This window comes from Pagrus pagrus (assembly GCF_965226575.1).
Source record: "Pagrus pagrus genome assembly, chromosome: 10".
Lineage (NCBI taxonomy): Eukaryota > Metazoa > Chordata > Actinopteri > Spariformes > Sparidae > Pagrus > Pagrus pagrus.
In genome coordinates this window covers 8,253,609-8,274,347 of record NC_140194.1, presented here as the reverse complement: position 1 = coordinate 8,274,347, position 20,739 = coordinate 8,253,609, and the positions used below count along the sequence as shown (strand labels likewise).

At 41.4% G+C, this 20,739-nt stretch overlaps 1 long non-coding RNA gene across 2 annotated transcripts in view; it reads left to right on the top strand.

The window, feature by feature from the left end:
* The window catches only part of LOC311264448, a 70,681-nt gene that overhangs the window by 25,917 nt on the left and 24,025 nt on the right, over positions 1–20,739 (top strand). The window lies entirely within an intron of this gene.

The following is a 20,739-nucleotide window of genomic DNA, read 5'->3' as shown; positions in this document are numbered from 1 at the left end:
GAATACATGTACAGTTACACCCCTAGTTCGTTAGCATTATATTGCTAATTGGCACTAAACACAAAGTACAGCTTAGGCAGATGGTGGAAGTCTTTAGTTTTGCAGGCATTTGCATCGACTGTATATAAAGTCGGACGACGTGACGGCTCCCCGACAGTGAAGCCAGAACATCTCGATCACTCTCTGCTGGCTGGCTGCAGTATTGCTCATAAATCCCACTCCTCCATCTTCGCAGACGGGACATGAGCCAAACTAATAACTCAAAGTACACATAAAATACATTTTTCCCAATTATGGTTTTATGTCATTTAAAATAATTCTTATATCGTATTCAAAACGGGATGGAACATCATCATTGACAGCTGAGCCCTGCTCGTGATTGAGTCGGGCAAACTCGATACGGCGACTCCACCGCCCGATCACTTCTGCGCAGACGCTGGCTCCAAGTGACGTCACCAGCGCAAGATGGCAGCGTTTGAATGCAGGATTTTTTTTGCTTATTTTTGCACAGTGGGAGACATGTTGTCCGTCTTTATGTCATATGGTATTGGCTGAAGAAGCAGAGTGAGCTGTCCACTAATCAAATGGATGCCAGTTTGGTACCAGAGTGACTAAATGATTTATTTCCAACACAGTTGAAGGACTGCATTTTCTACATTCATGTCTGGTACCACAGATAAAAGAAGATGTGGATCAAAGGTTTGAGTTTTGCCAAAAAAAATTCCCCATAGTTTCAGTTTGTGGTCTGGGTGGATCAAGCGATCCTCGTCCAATACGTGTCTTGTTTTAACATAATGGTAAATATGTAATAGCAAAAGAGTCGATTCTAACATGAATTTCTGGACGGGAAAGAATATTTCATGAACATAATGAAAGCCGAAGCCCATAATTACTGTTTTTCCATTATCGTGATGTTTAATGAAGACACAAACGATGATTACTACAGCGCTGACGACGGCTGGTGCAGGGACGATAATGATGTTAAGGGTAATTGTGCCACTGGTTGTATTCATTGTGGTCGTGACAGCAAAAGATGATGATTTATGCAGAATCCCATATGTAAATTACTATCTGCACATAATATGTGTCTAATATTGAATGCGTGACATTCTTCCAACAACGTATCAATCTTTGCAATGTGAATACAGTCATTGTTGGCTGTTCTGCATGAAGCGATGCAGAGCCTGCGGTCGTGCAGTGAGAGGCAATCCTTGCTAAGGAGACGAAGCGTGGCTATTGCAGCTCTAAGTGGGAATGAATGGAGGGCTAATTTGATGGGAGCCACTTTTCTCCCCGCCACATTTAAAACTCCATTACACTAACATCCAATGTGAATACCCCACAGGTCCTTTTGAGGGGAGTGAGCTGCATAGGTCACACACATTCATACAGTGTGCATGCTGCAGTTTACCTCAACAAGCACTGTTGAAAGAAGGGTGGTATAGAAACGAGTGGCTTAAGTAAATGTGCCGTTGCATTATGGTTAGTAGACCATGAAACAATCTGAGCCTTTCAAAGGTTATAGCACACACATAGTCTCTCTCTCTCTCTCTCTCCCCTCTCTGTCTTTTCTCTTCTCTCTCTTTCATGCACACACATACACATTCACACCCACACACACCTGCCACTGAGGCCCATTAGCACCCATGCTGAGGTTCTACTTGGCTTTTAGACTCGGGCACAGAAGACCCCCCGTGAGGAGAGGGACTGGCACTGTCTCCCGCTGCCTCCCCTCCTCAACTGTAAACAGCGAGTGGAACGACATTCTGAGAGACACGACTGTACCACGAATACAGTAACGCTGCAATATGGCACAGAAGAAGCTGAGTAGTGCTGAAGGAACGAGTGCGGAGCGACCTGATAATTGATAAATCCTCATTTACTGAGTTGATGCGTTACTAGAGAACAGACAGGGAGCTGCTATATTAATGAATCACTGAGTAATGATTAGTTCATACATATCTGTGAATTGAATAAAAAAGTGGCATGACTTTGAAGATTAAACATATTATTCGGAGGATGTACATTCATGTCCATATCCATGTCAGACACTGTGCAGTTAACATCTGAGAGACCATGGGGAGCTTTGTTTGTTCATCAGTCAGTCCTGACATTCATCTATTTCATTTCTTGAGTGGCTCTTCAACACGGAAGCAACCGCCGCTCACAACTGGAAATTAATCTAACACTTTAAGCTAATTATACTCGAGATTAACGTTTCTTAACTGGAAACTTGAGAAGAATTTGGAAACACTCGTATCCAGCAAAACAACAGGGGATCTGTGTCCTCTACACCGTCTCTCAACAGCAACGGTTCCCCCGGCAACCCGTTTCCCACTATGCTGTTGCATAGTGCCCCCGAAGCCACCATTGAGCCCCCGTGAAGAAATAAAACTGTGATGTGAATTGAACTGACAACAGGTGTGTCTGATAGCAGTAAGGGGAGCTCCTTGTTGTGGTGGCTCAGCTCAAGCGTGGCTCAAGGGTGACTAGACAGAAACATTTTGGAAAATCCTGATTTACAAGCAGTTGTCCCAAATCCTGCATCCTGTCCTGTTTGTCCCAAAAATGAGTAGTGATAGAGAATAAGAACAAGCTACAAGACTTGTCTTGGTGACACAGTAATGTTGAAAATCACTCCAACTCCAAACCCAAGGTCGTCTATGTGTTCAAGACTCTCCTATTATGCTATGCCCTTCATAATATAATCAGTTATGGCCTCTTCAGTATATCATACAGTACCCATTACCAATTTCAGATTCTTGCCTTACTTTAAAGGTGCGACATGGCCTTCTTGAAATGCAAAATTAACTTTTAAATTGGCAAATATGATATGTGTAATTCATGGACGGCTGCAGTTATGTAAAAGGGAGTTTGTTCAGTGAGCTTCAATATACACCAGCTCTACAAGCTTCCAGTTATGGTTTTGATGATTAAACGAGACAACATCACTGACGCGACTGTTGGCTGTGTAGTCTTTCTGATTACATAAACAGTTTTATATTTCATTAGTTTTGTGACAAAATTTCTAAAGTTGAAAAATGATCTTTTAACATACCAGAAGGGTTGTGACGGCACCTTTCCGTGCAGAAAGTAGATAACATTTCTGAAAACATGTTAGCTTTAGCATCCTCACTTTCTTTAGTTAACGTGTAGCTCTACTTGTGCAGCATGACTCAGTCATCTATAATCAATAATCATCTGTGCAGGAACTTAAAGTGACAAGAGGTGTGATGCAGTGCTGGAGTGAAGCTTTATTTTTTCTAGGCTTTGGTGAACAGCCATCGTTCATTCAGCCTTCATTTTCTTGAATAGTTGCTTGGAGAAAAATACAAGAAAATGATGCTTAACTCTGCTTGTTTTGCCTGAACAACTCTGACTAACCCCCACAAACCTCTGGAGAAACAACAGAAAAGGTGAAATGATATTTGCTTGACCACTCAGTCAAGTGTAGGACCTGAAGTGCTAAATCCTGCCTTTTTTTCTTCCCATCTCTCCTGGTGTGCTTTTACAGAGGATTTGTGTGTTGTGCCCAGACATGATATATCTATTAAAATAATTTTGTTATCAGGTTGATTAAGGTAAAACCCAATTAAACCATCTTCAGAGTTTATTATTTTCCTTTTGAATTATTAGCTTTCCATGCAGCTTCAAGGTCAAATAAGCTTACTTTCAGCTGCAAATACTCTGCATATGTGTTTGTAAGGTGTCCGAGTCACTAAACAGAGTTTGATCTCAGTGTGAGTATGAATAAGCAGGCCTATGTGGTCTAAATGATGCTGTCTCTTTTTTGTACGAGGAACTAATTGTGAATTCTGATCCGTCCTCACTCGTTCCTTAGTAACTACTCACATTTTTGTGAACTGTATTGTCAAGTGTTGCCACAAATACAGTATAACGCAGGCATGCATGTGCACACAGAGTCCGACAGAGCCGCCGCCAGCAGCCCTGCAGTGTGGGATCACCTTCACAGGATTAGAACTGAATTTTCATTTTGTCGCACACAGACCGCCCGGTGATCGATTCCATGATGTCGAGAGTGGCAGAGGTGTGGACGCACGAATGGCTTGCCGACACATGCGTGTGTTTCTGGACACGCGTGTTGGAAAGTCAATACTTGTGTGTGTTTTTGTCTGTGTGTGTGCGGGCGGGTCTGCTGTCTTGTCTGCGTGAGATCTATTGTGTAGGTGTGTGTGGAGCGGGAAAAATATCAATATGTTACAGGATTGTCTTTTCTCACTGCTGTTATCTTTGCTTTCCCACCTCCATTACACCCCCATCAGCCTTGGATGGATTAAATCAGCAATAAAGACCTCCATCCATGTCTCTGTAAAAGACATGAGACACATTAACAGCAGACACACAATGAGCGGTCTCCTATCCAAAGGGAAGATTTTACGGCATCCATATTTGTTCTGCCTGCTGTTTTTGTTGCGTACATATTAAGGTGCGCGTGTTTGCATTCTCATACATGCATGCGTGTGCTTGCGAGAGCTGAGATGCAGCACGAAAGACAAGGGAAATGTGTTAGTCACAGCACCTTGAGCAGTGCACATTCAGATGCCTGGCAAATGATTAGAAATGGTTTTTATTGACATTGTAAATGCGTTTTACACAGGCAATAGGCTGCCAAGGGGATAAAAGACTCATGCTATCAAAGCCACGTGTGGCAGGCCTCCCACAACGCAGGGCTGCGTGTGTGCGCCAGTGTGCGTGTGTGCCTGTGTTTGAGTGTTTTTCAGAGCTTTTCTTTTAATTACCCCCCTTGTGGATTAGCCGAGAAATAGGAGACCAGCTATGCAATGTTGAGTATCTTTGGCTGGGAATTATCTGTTTAGTCTGTTCCGTTTGATCTTCAGGAATAAGTCATTAGTTTGCAAGCAATCTGCTCCCTCTCCATCCCTCCCTTTCTCTCCTTTTACTCCTCCCCAGCGTAGCGTCTTTATTTAGGCAGCTTCTTTGGAGCTGAGTGACTCAAATTTGCCCGCTTACATAACAAAAAAAGGGGTAATGAGATGAAAGAGAAAAGAAGGGTTCGGTGAGGACATGGTTAACGGACGAGATGGAGGGAGAACAAGTGACAGATAGAGGATGTGAATCTTTACTTCCGTCTGATGGGGGAAATGAAGGGGTTCATTGTACAGTACATTGCACATGGTGAGAGGAGGCCGCTCATTCTAGCTGGAAGGCAGGAGCAAAGATTAAAAGTGTGCGTGTGTGTGTTTGTGTGTCTGTGCTCGTGTGTGGTGCTCAGACAGGGTGCAGAAGATTGTTAACACTGGATGAAGAGCAACCATTAGATGGTAATTGGCTGACCAGATGCTCTTCTCGCTGCATACAAATTACAGTCTTTAACTTCACCATGCCTCTGGCTCACTACGTGCCATTACTGGTTAGTGTGTACATACAATTGGAGCCTTCAATCTCAAGAGAGAAAAAAAAATCTAACTATTTTAAGGAGTCGTAATGTACAAATCTTCCCCCAATATTTGATTGTGTTTTTTTTTTTTGTGTAGTGCCAGTGAAGTGTTTATCAGCGATGTTGTTGTCTCTGTCTCAGAGATAAGATTTCGTTATCTAGCACTTAAAAGAAATGTTTGAGTGAAAAAAAGACAAAAAAACATTAAAAGTGAAAGTCTGCCTCTATCCCTCTCACTCTGTGCTGTTTGCTTGGTGTTTCAGGGTTACTCAGCGCACTTTCTAAGTCTTTTTTGGACAGGGTGCCAAACTGTGTCAATGCCAAAAGAAGCATTAGCGGACCCTGCGCAGTCCTCCCCCACCCCCCCTCCCCAAATGGATATTAATAAACCCCGCTCCGTCTAGCTTCCACCAGTCCCACTTCTTCTCCCTCTCCATCCCTTCTAATCCCCTCCTATCTTGCACTTCATCCTCCTTTTCGTTTTCTGTCTCCAGTCCTTTTCCCCTTAAGTGTCAATAACTCTTGCTTGCAACACACACACACACACACACACACACACACACACACACACACACACACACACACACACACACACACACAGGCAGTACTTGCAGTGTCAGGCTTTCCACGGGGGCTGGTATAGTTATATAGTAGACTCTGTGGGTTTAGTAAAATCCTCATTAGGACTCAGTGTAGGTGTGAGCATCCCTGCTGCTGTCTCACAACAAACTGCTTACCTCAACAGAATACTCACAAACACACACAGCTGCACATGGACCAGACAAAGGGGAGAGTCAGACGCTGATACAAGCCAGGACCCCGTTCACGTCTGCGCACATGCACACCCTCGCAGACAAAGTGTGTTGATTATACTAATGTATGCCCCCCCAAACTTCTCTAACACATACTTACAAACACAAAGCGTTAGTGTTGTTGTGCGGTGACATTTTAATGGAGGATGACGTCTCCCCCTAATTAATGTCAGTCAGGATGGAAAAGGATTCAAAAATAACTCTTTGAATGAGGCCTGGTACACTGCAGTGCCATCACCCTGGTAAACCAATTATAATATTCACAGACTATCAAAATATCCTGCATCATTTTTTAATCTGACAGCTATTTGACCTGGATGTTGCCGAGGAAGGTATTGCTTATATCTTAGAGTATTATATCTAGCGATGAGGAGTCTGTCACTCCAGTTTAAAAGGCAGAATGAATCAAAATGTTGCACAGTTGCTCTGTTTGCTGCCTTCTTCCAAAAACACAGGATTGTGTGGTTCTACATCATTTGCTAGGGGGAGTACGCTGTTCAGTATGTACAAAGTGAGTGGTGGTGGTGGTAGTGGGGGAGTAAAGCAAGTACAGTATGTTACTGGCATTAATCAGTGAGCATCTTTCATCACCATTTGTACAATTAGAAAACTTGATAGAGGCAGAGCGCTGAGAGTTGAGGACGGAGCCAAGTGACTTTAGGTTCATCGTCTCATTGAACGGGAGATGAGACATGTTCGGACTTCTTAAAACAGCTCCTTGCAGATCACCAGACAGCAGGGCCCATCTTTGGCAGCGGAGGCAGCAATCTAAAACCTTGGCCTGGATAATAATCTTGAAAAGAAGTGCACTGATAACGGCCAAGTCTTGAAATGTCATCCTTTGTAACATGACAAATAGGTTACATGTAAGTATTTGACATATTCCACGTATGATGATTTCTAAAGCTTTCTGTGTCTACGGTGCTTCCAGGTATAGGATTTTTTCTGCCCTGGTCAGCATGCTATTGTGTCGTGCTGCTTCTGAAATGTGTGAAAGGTCCAGCTTTTTACATAACTGTTTAACAGACAGTCTTTAAACAGTCAGTCATACACTCTTTTCATTTGAGATTTTTTTTAGTTTGAAAAGTTATTTTTTTCAATTCATTTTCAAGTGAAAATATGTTTTAGTTTCAGTGTCTGGGCTCTTTTATGACGAAAGCCACAGCTCCGGATTGCACACACGTTTTCCTTTTTGTCAGTAGAAATAAGAGAACTGATCTGGGATTCAGCTCTTGAGTTCAACTTAAAGGATAAGTTCACCCAAAGATGAAAATTCAGTCATTACCTACTCACCAACATGCAGATGGAAAGTCAGGTGCAGCTTTGGGGGACCACAAAATGTTTCTGGAGCTTCACAGCAAAACATTGTTGCAGCATTCTCCTAAACAATTGAAGTACATGGGGACCCAAATTGACATGTGAAAAGATATTATGTGTACCCCTTTTTAAAGCTGGAGTCTTCACTGTAGGTGCCAAGCAAAAAGCGTTAGCGTGTAGCCAAGTGGGCTCACAAGCTCGAATGCATGTCAAGGGTGGCAATTACATCTCTTCAAATGAATTTGGGATCTCAGGCTGTCCGGAGACTTTGGTAATCCAAGATTGCAAATTACAATCAACTGGACAGCCCTCATCCCAACCTCCAAACTGGTGGCAAAAAATACAACAAGCACGAAATGCCTAGAGCCAGTGTTTTGTTTGTTCATTCTGGGCTACTGTAGAAACATGGCAGCGCAACATGGCTGATTCCATGGAGGAAGTACTGCAGGTAACATAAACAGCAATTCTTTGTTTGAGGTGATTATTCACTAATAAATTAGATATTCATTTTGTATTCAATTTTCCGCCCTTGAATGTCCTTCTTATTCTTCACATACCTCATGAAAAACACTTTTAATACGATTGCACGTACACAACGTAGCATCATTGAGACTGTTAGTTGTGCTTGTTGGTACATAAATTATAACAATGTTTATCACTTCCTTTTCAAAACACAATGGAGATCTACTAGTGGGATCTTAATGTCAACACAGACTCTGCAGCACTACTGTGGGACGTTCCACAAACACAGGATCCAGCCTGCAGCAGGACACTAGTTCTACCTCCCACAAACCTCCCACAGGTCTACAGTCTTCACGACACCAACACAACAAAGCTACAGACATGTTTGTGTTGATATGTAAATTCTTGCAAACATAAATGGCCATCTTAGTTTGAAGCATGTCTGACTGCATCTACCTGATTATGGCTGATAGCGCCACATGAGAGCACGCATCCAGCATGTCAGCAGAGCGCTGTGACTAATGATGTCTCCTTCTATTCTAGAGAATAGCTGCATATGTTTAGTTACATCTGACAAGTAAAACATGTACCGTATATGGGTGTAACATATGTAGGGCTGATTGCTCGCCATGAGTGTTTGTGAAGAACACCTGTGCAGGCTGCACGTTACGAAACACTCAGACATGATGAGCGCGCACGCTTGCGCGCCGAAAAATTAGCATGCACTCAAATGCACTTGTGTGAGCTCTTTTCTCTCTCTCACACACACTTTCACACACACACACACACACACACACATGCACTCACACTTGAAGGGCTGCTCATTTGGCTAACAGACCTCATTACACGGGTGGATGGACCATCGACCCCTTGGTGGAGGAATTAAAGAAATCTCCCTTTTCTTCTCCTCCATCCAGAATGTGTGACATGATGTCCTGGAGTTATTTACCTGCTCTCTCTAGCATAAAAGCTAATCTCACCTGCAGCCCACAGACCTTTCACATGACAGCTAAAATGTCTGCAACCCTATTAGGTGGACAGTGATATTTTTCAAATGTAATTTCAGAGGGTGAGAATTTGAACATTCTGCATGACAGTGAGCTTCCTAATGATACTTGTTATAGCAAGGAAATGACACAATATTCAGCTAATACAATGTCTAGTTATGAAAGCATACAGCATTTTTAGTAGGTTAAATATCACCCATCCCTCTGAGTTATGATTAAAGGGACATTCCGCCAATTGTATATGTGTAAGTAGATTTTGTAGTCACAGGAAGTACGCAACATTCTTTGAAAACAAAAAGCACAATTCCTTATGTGACAGAGCTTTGTCAAGTTAAAGACAATTCATCCATCCATCCATCCATCCATGATCTGTTACCGCTTGTCCTGTGCAGGGTACTAGAGCCGATCCCAGCTGACAGTTATAGAAAATGACATCGCTTAAATAATCACATGCACATAAAACATGCACACCAGACACTTTCTTTCATTGAGCATGCACACCAGAAACCTTTACCTGAAGGTTATGATTTAAAAAAGAACATTCACTGTACAGACACAGTATTTCACAATTGAGATCATTTGTCGTTATCATCATGACATTGTCATTAAACGGCCTCTGCTTCATCTATGTCTGTCATTAATCTTCTAATATTTGTCACGCACATCCACCAACTTTGTGGAGGTGCAGTAGTAAATCATAGGAGAGATGCTTCATTGTTTTCTTAAAAAAAATATGAATATTTTCCAGTGGTAACTAAAAAATATTTGCTTGAGAACATGCAACAGCAAAAAAAAACAAAAAAACAAAACAAAAAACTTCCTCCATCTTCAACCGTAGCCATCAAATTCGTGAAATAAGAATAAAACTAAAGCAGAAACTCTGGCGATGTTGAGGGTTGTGTGCACAAAAGTGCTGCAATGTGTTTGCAGGGCATCACATCTAATAAATGTTCAGAGCCCCTTTCCCACCAGTACACCAGCTTAGAGCATGTACTGTTTGCTACACACACAAATCAACGCACAGATGTGCACACCCCTAACACCCCATATCTCAAAGGGCCAGTATAGACGTTATTTATATTTGGTGATTCAAGTCTGATGACAGTGTTACTTCTATTTATTCTAATTGTAAGGCAATCAGGGGTTCCAGATGTGTCCTGAAGACTGCGGGCCTGTTATGCAAACTGTGGCCGCAGCCATGGAGACTCGAATTATCATGACAACACTAATTAACATGATGACAACCAGTTAAATCCCTACCACAGCTGGGCTCTGGTCAACATAGTAACACATCACAGCCAAGTGTTCTTGACATCCTTTCCAGAACATTGGGCAAAGTGTCCCACTAAAACGCTCCGTCTCACACACTCACAGCCACGCGCACGACACTGCTCACTGCGCTGCACGCACACATAAATAAGCACAGAGATATACTGTAGACACACACACAAACACACACACACTTACAAGCCTTAGGAGGCGTATATGTGTGACTGGATTTTGGAACAGCTTGGAGCCATGTCTCATCTTTTGTGACCTCCCAGCTGCAGGCCAGTGGAGAGAAAACTATCAAATCAATGAAGCTTGGTGAGGCAAGTGTGTGTGTTTGTGTGTGTGTGACTATCACAGCTGCACATGTGACCATCAAACGCCTTGGGGGAAAAATACATCAGGTTAGATTGGGCCTTATTACTTACTGTTCTTCCCTTCAGTCATACTTCCAGATTCCCTCCTTCATTGAGAAATCTCCCAGTGACTTTGGGGTCACTTTTGGTCAGCACCATCTCTCATATCTCCTCCCTTCCTTCTCTCTCATCTCCTCCTGCTCATATATTGCATCCCTCAACCTCCCACCCTCAAGCCCCCATCTCCACTAAAGATGTCAGACAATGGTTTCACACTGATCAAATGAGACAGTGTGTCAGTTCCATCACAGGCCACAGGGAACAGTAGGAGCGAGTGAAATTGTTTGTGTGTTAGAAAGTGAGATCTTGCACATCCATGTGTGGTAATACGCCTGTGTGAGTGCGTACGTGTGTGTGGTGGTGGGGGGGGTGTATATTAAATTGCAAACGGTCCAGATGTGTGTGCATGTGTGTCTGTCTGCGATGTTGTGACGTCAAGATGTTGCCTCGGAGAGCATGCAGGGGGAAAAGAGAGGAAGGATGTGTTAGGAGACGGATAAGAAGTAGATCATGCAGAATGAAAACTGTCTGTGGCACAGAAAAACTGTTATGGCATCACGGAGTATGATTCACTCACTGTCTCTCTTTCCAAAAAAAAAAGAAAAGAATAGTCGAACTTGAGAAGTCGCCAAAAACCAAATTCCCTGCACATCGGGGCTTTAAAGGATTTAGCAGTTATTACAACCTCATGTTATTATTCTCACAGTAAAGTCTGACCATTTCTGCCACTGATTGTACGATAACCAACACAAACAATGTTTTTGTGAGCTGATTGTTTCTCTGCAGCTCATATTGGACCCCAGTAGGAGGGATATGTGCTTCCTCAATGTTTCTCCCTTTCCTAGAGAGCGTGAAGAAACTGCTGATGTCGGCCTGTGAACTCCACTGAGACATTGTATGTGATATGCAAAGTAAAACCTGACTTGTGAACTAAATTGCTATAGTTACATTAAAGGCCGATACATGCAACAACCCTGTCACAACATATTCATTTTTAAGCACACAGCTTCTGTGTTGGACTGCTACCTATTTGTGACCATGCCTCATTCACTTAATATCTTCAAGGTGAGAAAAATTCACTATTGGACAGGGAGAAAAAAAACATGTTGATAGAATGTGCCACACAATTTCCACACATTTTACCACTTAATACTGTGTGTTTTTGCAAACCTTTTTGAACATGGTTGAACCATTGCAAGTTAATGCTGGCCTTGTGCTAAAAGCTTTTTGATTTTGGATTTAAAAGAACCTCCGTTGCATTGTGTGAATAAAGCTTTTCCGGCTCCTGGAGCTACCAATTTCCAAAAGAAAGAGACCAAGGTTAGGACTTCACTTCTACATGTGACCATGGCACTGAGTCCAATAGAAGAAGATTAGACTGTGGTTTGAGCTTCAAGCACTTGTGTAAAATGTAGCTCAGTAAGACCGATTCAATAGCTGCTACATCTTGCAGTGTGAATGACGCCAGGCTTTAGAAATCACAAAACCTGAAAACCTGAAAACTTCTGAAAGGTTAAATAAACAATGACAGGACAACTATTGGTGGTTGTTGGTTGAGCTTCTGTTGTTTTAAAGGAGACCTATTATGATTGTGGGTCATTTTCTTTTATTCAGTGTGTTGTGTTCTCATGCAAACAGTCTTGATGGTTGAAAGGCCAAAGACTGCACCAACAGGAGCTCCTCTCCGACACAGAAAACACTGCTCCTGAAGTGCCTGAAACGCCTCGTCAGTAGTCTCGCCTTTAATTCTGTGACTTTGTGACATCACACTTCACCAGCATCTCACACATTTGCATAATTAATGCCTAATGACTAGTTTGGCACGTAAGAATTCATCTAGCACAGATGCGGTTAGCGGTGCTAGCTCAGGCGTGTGTGAGCTGATCAATTAGAGCAAAGTGGATATTCAGGCTGGGGGTCCTTAAAGAGACAGGAGCTAAAACAGAAGGAGAACACAGAGCTGCGTTTTTTAAGCATTAAAGCATGTAAACCTTTTCTGGTAGTAACCCAAATAAATCTGCTGTCATCTAATGCCTTCTTCATATGTCACTGCTTATTCATTTGCATGCCACATATTGTACGTTTGGCACAGACTTTCAGCTGCTGGTGTCGTTCTTGCTGCATGTGGTCATCATTTACATTCTTACTAAAAATGGGCCTAAATGAATGCCTCTTCAGTCATTCTGTTTTTCACACCTTTATTAGACTATAATTGTATGATTTTACTTCCTTTGCACACAGTCACAGTTACTGCCTAAGCTAATGTAGTCTCTCTACACAATTATTGTTATTTCACCGTTTCAACCTATATGATAAGACCGTCTTATGACAGCATACAAAAACTGAATTAGGCATTTAACCTACAATAACGTCCCCTTTCTTTCACATTCAGTGATTTTAAATATTGCAGAGCAGAGATAACAGTCTCCATTTGCTTCAGCCACTTTAACAAGACCCTTTTCATCTGAACCCGACCCTATTTCAGAACATTTTTCAGCTGTCTGGCAGAGTTTTGACTCGGGTTAAAAATGTAATATTATGTAAAATCTCAGAGTGCATTAAGCCCAACACCATGTGCTTCCATTCAGTTTACCCAGCTTTTAACTCAGTATTTAGATATTCATACTGTCACTCCTTTTAAAAGTACAGTCCATCGGTTCTCAAACTTTGACACAACCATCAGAGAAACCTGCACACATGCAGCTTCAGCTTTTTCCACTGCGTATTGCTGATGTGACAGAGAAAACCTGGTCTGATGTAGCAGGGTGAGGATTACAATTGCAAGCTTTTACATATGCACACACACACGCGCGCACACACACACTACGCAGGCCTTGAGCAGATGGATAAAGTAGGGAGGATGTGACCAGAGGAATGATGCATGACAGGGACAGCTGTGCTAAGCTCACTTCACTCAAGATATACAAGCTCAGTCACCGTACACAGGCAGCGGGGCAAAGTGTCGAAGCGAGACACAAGTGCAAACACAACGGATGCCTGCTACGCAGACACTCAGAGGAGAGGAAAACACATTGCATATTTCAGAGGAACAAACGGAGATGCATCGCAAATGGTGAGGCCAACATATGTATCTCCTATGTACTTTTCAATATAACTTCAGAGTGTCACTTAAACCCCACAGTAAGGGAATTATCACAATACATGTTATGTGGTGCGGTCAAACTCAGGGAGAGATTTGAAAATTTGGATAAACTGATCAGATTTAACAAAAAATAATCTCTACCTCATTCTGGACTTCATCATTTACACTTTGGCGACAGGATAGTGCCTCTCACAGCTGTGCAAGATGGCACCCAACTTTACGTGATTGTATTCAGTGCTGTGTTTGCATCTTAAAAGAATGGGAAAACACAGGCTCCAGAAACAATTGTGAAATGACCCCACATTCAACATCATTTAATGCCTTTATTGAGTTTGCTGCATGTCCCTCATCATCCTTTTTTCTTCATTTTATTTTATGATTCCGCACACACGTTATCAATTATACAGTCGACGCGTGTCATGAGCTATGCACATGTTAATAATGGGCACAAACCCTGCCTGTAATCTGTCGGGCTATTCGTTATGTATAAACGAGCTAAATGACATTAATTATCACAGGGCTTCACTTTGTTCCAAGCAGAACTAAAAGACAAAGTTTGATTCATTTCTGGTCAGATCAAATCAAGGCCACTGCAAACATTGTGAAATGTTTTCCTATTTTAACACACTGTATATATTATGCATTGAATTCTGAATACTTTGTGAGATTTATATCAAAGCAGTGGTAGTACAGATTCACAGCTACAATAAATCCACACAATCACTGGCTTGTGGAAAGCCAGTGCAACATCCTCCTTATCTTAATATTTCATAGATACCAGCGGAAGAACAGAAGAGCGCTCCATTTTTAATGACCTAAGAGGACTTTACAACCAAACCTGGATTGAGTACAGTAACAAAACAAAGTTTTGCATTTCATGACTATTAATGATGTTGTCTTTGAGTCAATTTAGGGCATTGTGTATTTTTTAAGAAATGAGGGAAGAGAGAAGATGAAACCAAAATAGAGAGACCCTAGTAATGTTTTGAGTCGTCTCTGCATGAAAGCCTGTCAAGCAACTCTCACTGGTTGCAAAACGCTTTTTAATATTTATCTGTGGACAAAATGTGTTATGCAATACAAGTTCACCAAAGTTTAAGCTAAAGTTAAGGATACACAGGCAGTTTGGAGAAACTTAAAAGATTTTTGGAGGACACTTATGTTCATATAATACATACAATACAATCAATTTTATCCAAGGCCGACTATTCAATTATTTATGTATTTATCTATTACCACTGCATTTTTTCTGTTTGAATCCATGCCAACCATATTAAACTAGATAAGAAAAGAAAAAAGAAAAACATCTATGGTACTTCCACTTTTCCACCACATTCTGCCCATCGATTGATTGAGTGAGATCATTTTTTATCTCGGCTATATTGGCTAAAGACCTGACTGGACCGATGATATCATCTTTGAGATATAACAACAGGCTAATACAGCATGAACCCTGTTATTGTAGCTCACAGATGACATCAGTTCGGTGAAGGTCTTTGGGACATCGTGGCCGAGACTGAAAATGATCTCACTCGATCAATCAATGGGTGCAATGTGTCCGAAAAGTGAAGTTGATCCGCCCGCTGCAGTACAGATAAAATATTTCATAGTCATTTAATAGCTCTGGCCCAGAATCACGGTTGGTAAAGGAGTATGTTATAAAACTTCAATATTTTCAAGCTGTTGAACAAAAGTTGCATGGAAACTAGACGTCTAATAAACTCTCACTTTAACGTCCAAATAACCAAATGAACTGACATTTATGTTCTCTATCATTGTTGGGGATTCTTCTCTGTTTCTGTATCCCATTTCTAAACTACACGAACAGTTCTTTACAACGTGGTAAAGTCCAACAGGACTCAAAAGTACAGGACACTCTGCTGCTACCGAATGAATAAATAAACGGCTTCATAAATAAATAAATCAATGCAGCGTAAGCAAAAGGATATATTGCCTTTTGGCAGTGTGGTTACTTGACAAAAACACAAACCATGAAGACTGAAGAATTATGTGATGTTGGAATCATCAGAAAAAGGATTTCATGACCGGGAGATGGGAAGCGTCCCCCTTAATGCGGAACAAAAACTTGGAAAGTTGACCTGCCAAATTTGAGGTCATATATGCAGAAACATGGCAGACAAAAATAAATGTTTGGTTGACCTTAAGGAACCTAACAAGTCAGGTAAAGCAATATGTTAGTGGGTTTAGGAAATGGCCTGGTGCAGCAAAATAATTTTGTAATCTCCTTCGTATACATGTTTCCACATTACAATTCATGACTTCTCAGGAAAAGACAGAAATCTAAAGAAAGACTTCCCTACTAGGGAAATGGGACCACCCGATGAGTATGTGAATGGACTACGATTAGTTAGCATGACATATTATTGCAACGACTGCTTCAACTTGAACAAATGGTAAAATGTGGTGTGACCAGTTACAAAGAGGGAATGATTTCTGTGTGGGTCCTACATGCCAGCATGTGAACGCCTCATGGCCTGAGCAGGGACCACCTCTATCACTGTGGGGAGAAGGACCTTGCTGGTTTCATTCCATCTTTGTAATCACATTTAAACAGTTTGTGATTCATCTGTTTTTAAGAGCACTGTACTGCAATTAATGATTTCTTTAAACTTTCCAAAAGATTAATTCTACATAGATTTTGAGTGGTAATAATATGTTGGATCACCTCTGTCAAATGGAGCGTCGATATTCCTCCATGAGTAATACGAGCATATCCAAGTGAATACAGAAGCTTCCCTGTATTGCTGGATAATGTATAGTGTATTATTTTGCTTATGTGGTATTTCTCAGTGAGTGTTTCTTAGGATGCTGTGGTGTGTGTAAAAGTAAACACAGCTTGCAAATCAATACCTTAAAAAAGCCTAATATGTTGTTATGTCAGGCACAAAGCCTCTTCCCTGGGGAACCTAAAGAGCAATAGAAGACCATTCAGTGTGCGTTGTCATCGCCCAGAGCTATTGAGCTGAACCCCGGAGTCAATAAAGGGCAAATGGCTTTCATTGTGTTTCAATGGTTCCCAAAAGAATAAGGAAGAGTGCGCAAACAATCCACTTTCAGGTGATTGCTGTTCCACTGTGAAGCAAATTCACACGATTTTTAGAAAGCGGCGATCCTCAATCAACAGTGTGTAGCCTTGCGGCATCACAGCTGATAGCAGGGGGCGATATATTTTCAAGCAAGAAAAGGTACCAGAGGGAAAAAATCAGCTGTCTATGGATAAGTAGCTCTTCATCCAAAGCCATTAAATAGATTCTAAGGTTTTCTACTGTAATGTTGTCAACTTCGGTGACAGAGAGAGAGAAAAAAACAGGCCTGTAATCGCAAGCAATAGTCTTATCACCCAGTAAATTAAATTGTGCTTGATTCATTATACACCACATTTATTCATATCACATTTGTGTGTATTTTGCACATGAGTAAACATGATAAGATTGATCTGAAGGAATCCCGTGTACCTGTTCGGATGCCAGAATAACACTGAGTTACTCACCTTTTTAACGGCTAAATGATTAATTCATAATTCAACTCAAGTAAACAGCTGTCAACATCATCCCCTCGCTCTTAATCTGTTCCATCGTCTTGTATTTTGTTGTTCGTCCTTTGCGGGCAGAGATGCTCTTAACTTCTTCTCAAGGTCAATTAGACAATGCGTGGGGCAAATTAGTACAGATGAATTACAACAGCACAACCACTACGCATATAAAAACTCACTGATAACACAACACGTTCATTATAAGATTCTAAACTATACGTGACACAGGGGATTTTATCCCAGACTTTGGGTCTCTATTCATGCCTCTAGCAATTTGTTCTCATCTCCAGCAAGAATGAAAATGATCCCCACTAATTCATTCATGCTTATAGGTTGAAGCTTTGGTTGAAAGCATAGCTGAGGTTTTAAAATAAGGTTGAAAACGGGATAATAGCCGAAGGAGTAAAAGGGGCCAACTCCATTTGACTCCATTTCGATTTTTCCAATCCCTCTGTTCTGAACACAAACTGAATTTTTAACATCATTCTTGTGTTCTCATGTCTGCAGTGAAGTCTCTCAACCGGTTAAATTAAATTAATATAAAAGTTCAATTGGGTGTGCACATTTAACATGCTTACTGTGACCGACTGATGATAAATTATAATAAATAATCTATGTATGCACCAATAAATTATTCTGTGGAGTTTATGGTGTCATTTCCGCGTGGTATCTCGTGCATAACAATAAAGGATATAACAGGAATTCGAAACAAATAAAACTACAACTGTTGTCGAGTGTTTCATACTCAAACGTTCACTTGAATTTTTAGACACAGTTTAGACATTGAATTTACAAAAGATGTGTTGATATGCCACAATACAGTTGTAAATAATAGCATTACTGATGGCTGAATTCAATGTAGCTGCTTCAGTTTCAGGGTCCTGGTACTGTTTAGTGCCTGTTGGCTCACTGTCACACTACCCATGTTGAAACAAACTTTTGAAATGTTGCAAAAAACAAAGAAAAATCAAATTAGACATGTTATATATCAACTGTTCTGGAATGAAAAAACTAGGCTATGCAAATTGTAGTTTTGTCAAAAGTTGGCAGTAAAGGCTAGGTTACACATGGCTGTAATAAACAGAGTAAGAGTAAACGTTATGAACCGGGGAAAAAAATCAGTTGCCAACCACCAAAAACCTCGAAGAAGAAGAATAAGAAGAAACAAACAGTCACCTTAGCCCTCGACAAGAGAAAAATTGAGAGAGCTCTTTAGGATTGTTGTAATTATTCTTTTATCTCAGCTAGTAATGGTATTATAATGGAGGTAGATGCTGAGAGGAAACACCCTCTTCGCCGCCGCCTTCTTCAAACGAGCACAAAAACCTGTTTTTTTTATTTATTTTTTTATCAGCACAACTAATTTCATGTCTTATTGGGACACTTGAAAAGAACAGAGCCAATGTTATTTCTGTAAAACCTGTTCTTCCCCTCCCATGACAAGTGTCTGCTGTGAATAAGGCCTATTGTTAGTCAGAATATGTAACCTTTTCTCACTTTCTGTGCATAATTGCAAGCCTGCAAGATACTATTTTCACAGTGAATGCAGACTCTCGGTGTAATCTTAGGTAGCCTGGCAAGTGCTAAGTTTAGCCTTGTTAAGTCAAGAGTAAGCCTATGGTTTCAATATAAAACCTGAAGCAGTCGTCGAGAATTCACCTCACCTATGTAGCGAATGCCAACCAGTGTTATATCTGAGTCAAATTCTTAAACCAGTGGTGGGAGGAAGGCGCATTAGCTTTCTCTGGACAGGGTGAACAGGCTTCAGCTTATGTGGGTGTCAGTTTGTACAAGTGCAAGTTCCTTGGTCATTACGGAAATATCTCTTGATCATCCGTTCCCTATAAAGCTGTTAGACCTCCGCTGGCTCCATGATGAGCAGAGGCCCTCCTGCATCTGGTAATGTTGTAAAGCCACTCTCTGTTTCTCTCTCCTCCCATCCTCTTATCTTGGGCCATTTACCCTCCCCCTCTCAGCTTCTTGTAGCCTTGGGCTAAACTGTGAGTATTGTGGTGATTTAAAGGCACACATAAAACTCTGTCATGCGCAGACAAGCCAAGACAGACACAGAAAGATGGAGACAGTGGCGGAGGCAGAGGAGTGCTTGTGTAAGTAAGAAATTGAAAGTGTGTGTGTATGCGTGTGTCTGTTTGTGTGGCACCTATGCATTATTATAGATCCCCTAACCACCAACAGAGCCTAATTTCAATGTCATTTCAATTTCAATGTAATTTCATATGTCAATCTGCTCAACCAAAGAACACTCGTCATTATCACCCTCTAAATTGGAAAAAGAAAAAAAAAATCAATTTCCTGAATGCTTTATGAATCCATAGCAGAGGTTTGCTCTTTTTTTTTTACAGCTCTGCCACATTCTGATGCAGCCACCAGTTAGCTGCACTCACTTCCCCATGGGAGACATGAAGGAGAAGGGAGGAGGCAAGAACCAGGGAGGGGAACATATATGTAGCCGTGCTGTAAAGGGGAGACGCTGATTACTTGTCATGGGCGAGAGGCATGCAGGAAAGGGTCAAATGCGGAGAATAGAAACGGAGAAGGAAAGAGACATTGAAAGGGTGTTGAAGCAAGTGAAGAAAGTGGAGGAGGTGGAGATATGAGAGTGTGGGACGCAGAGGAGCGGGACTGGAGAATGAGGACGGGGAGGATTTTTAGTGTAAGCCAGTCGTCGGTCTAAAAATAGTCTTGATGATATACGTCTGAGAGCATTCAAATGAGTGTTTGTGTGTGTGTTTGTGTGTGTGTGTGTGTGTGTGTGTGTAGAGGGAGAGTAAGTGAGTGACTGACTGTGCCCAGCGGTAGACAGAGTGAATTTATTACATTTTATTTGCAAAAGTGCAGAATCTCCAGTCGGCCAGATTAATGACTCAAGGCCTGAGTGAGTGAGGGAGGAAGTGAGGGATTGAGGGAGGAAGTGAGGAAGTGAGGGAGTGACCTTTCAGACCTAACCTGTTTGGTTCAGTTAAAACAGACCCCCAGTTGGTGGTCTTCGTGTGAAAGCTGTCAGTCGGACCATTGTTTTGTGGACCAAACAACATTTCAAAGGTTTAACTACTAATCAATCCATCTGCTGACCACGAAATCTGTTCAAGAAGTGATCGTATTATTGTAACTGAACGTTTCTTTGTGTTGCAACTTCACATTTGTTCAGGTTGATTTTTTTTTTTTATGTTTGATTTAAGCACAAAAAGCATGAAAAATAGGAAATGTCCCCAGGTGTCCTTAAAAATATCTGCTGGTGTGACTCAAACTACAGTGGGCTGTTTGGCAGCCTTCCCAGCAGACACTTGACGTTGATGCAACATTAGAACAACGTTGTACTCCAACGTTGGATTACCATTGGATATTGATATGGATTTGAAA